The 1,730-nt window shown below is 40.3% G+C and overlaps 1 protein-coding gene across 4 annotated transcripts in view; it reads right to left on the reverse strand.

Moving 5' to 3' along the window:
- Positions 1 to 1,730, reverse strand: part of igf2bp2a (insulin-like growth factor 2 mRNA binding protein 2a) — a 56,511-nt gene that overhangs the window by 18,393 nt on the left and 36,388 nt on the right. The gene's annotated exons all lie outside the window — the stretch shown is intronic.

Here is a 1,730-nt window from a genome sequence, read left to right on the forward strand (position 1 = left end):
AACCACTTGCCTGTGTGAATCCATTACAACCATCACCACACTGGCTCCCCTCCAGACCCTGCTGCTTCCTCTACAGACAGGAGCAGCTTAACACAATAGCCTCTCTGCCACTTGCACAATAACTATTTAAGTTTGACATGACAGCCTTAACAAAGCAAGTAATCTGTGATAAAATGCAATGCACCGCTAAGAAGCACCTCGCCGAGACTTGTGGTCCGCTGAGGAAAGAACAACACAGATACCGCCACACTGAAGGGTTTGATTCCTGCTGAGATCACGCATTCTTCAATTCTTCAAAGGTTGAACTGTAAGTGGAATTCAATTCAAGCGAGCCTTGTAAAGTACACGCAATTACAAAGGAAGCTCACAATCGATCGATTGATGAAATTGTCCATTGATCAAACAGCTCAGATGCTGAGTTGATCACTGTAGCAATTTATAAGGAAAAACGATAAGCAAGCACAAACTTTATATTCTTTTTATTTGTCTTATAATAAAGAGAAACGCCATCAATATTCATCACTTAATGAAATAATCAACAGATGCAGTCTAGCTGAAGCCAAGAGCTGGGCTATGAATACTGAGACTCGACTGCAAAACATTTTTCTTCTCCTCTCTTGTTCTCTAAGAGATCACAAAAAAAGGTTTTGTTTGCTCTAATATTAAATGTTTTCAGAATGTTTTGTTTTGGCTGTTATTAACTCATGCAATGCATAAATACAAAAAAAATGTGACAAATTAAAGAAAAAAACATTATAAGAGAGTTCATTTGCAAGATGCAGAACCACCACAAGCTGCCAAAACAGCTTCAGTCTCTGCATTACATAGGAAACTTTATTTTAAAAGATATTTCTTCATCTTATATTTGACAGGTGTAACCGACCAGCACACAATCTTTTGACATGGGAAGGTTAAATACTGCTCACATGTACCTACACTGGATAAAGTCTAGAAAGATTTAGGGCTGCTGTGATAGTGCATGTGTGAAAATAGATAAGAGCCACTAGTTCTCCTGACTATGTGCGTCAAAATTTGAGTTTCCCTTTAATTTGTCACCCTGGTATACATGTTTCCTTAACCGGTCTTAGCACATTGTACTTCAGCATGTTTTATTTAACTGCATGATACCTGTAATTTGAGAGAACAACAGTGATACTAATGGCAAAAGAACAAGGTCTGAGAAAGGCAGCTTGTGTTATTGATGAAATGCTTTCTGCCACAAGAGACAACAGTATCTACGTTTTTTCAACTACGCTTGTGAAATCAAATAAATGGCAAATAGAGCAGGTCTTCAAAGCTCTGTAAAAATACTTCTGAGGTTTTAGATAAAACAGGCACATAAATGCCCATGCAAGCCAAGAACAAAACATGTCAATTATAAATAAGTCTGAGATGCCAGGTGTACCACAGAAGTAGTAAAATTATGTTTCAGCTTGCTTTTCCTGTGAACAGTCATAAGAGGCATCAATGTCTAAAAAAGAAACTTCCGAACCTGTTAGCGAGCAGCAGATAGCAAATTTTAAAGGGTTAAATCCAGGGAGAGCGCCCAGCTGGCTTAGAGAGGGCGAGTGGGCTGAGCCTGGCGTGGTGCCCGGCACCGGCACTCACAGCCATTTCTGCCCCACCCCGCCACCAGCAGCTCTGACCATGCCACACAAGAACACCGGACTTCTCTAAAACCTCACCCCTGTAACAAGAGTGCACAGATCCAGGCAGAGAAAAGTGACAGA

This window comes from Pundamilia nyererei, unplaced genomic scaffold, assembly GCF_000239375.1.
Source record: "Pundamilia nyererei isolate P.nyererei 1_Seehausen unplaced genomic scaffold, PunNye1.0 scaffold00009, whole genome shotgun sequence".
In the NCBI taxonomy this organism is placed as follows: Eukaryota; Metazoa; Chordata; class Actinopteri; order Cichliformes; family Cichlidae; genus Pundamilia; species Pundamilia nyererei.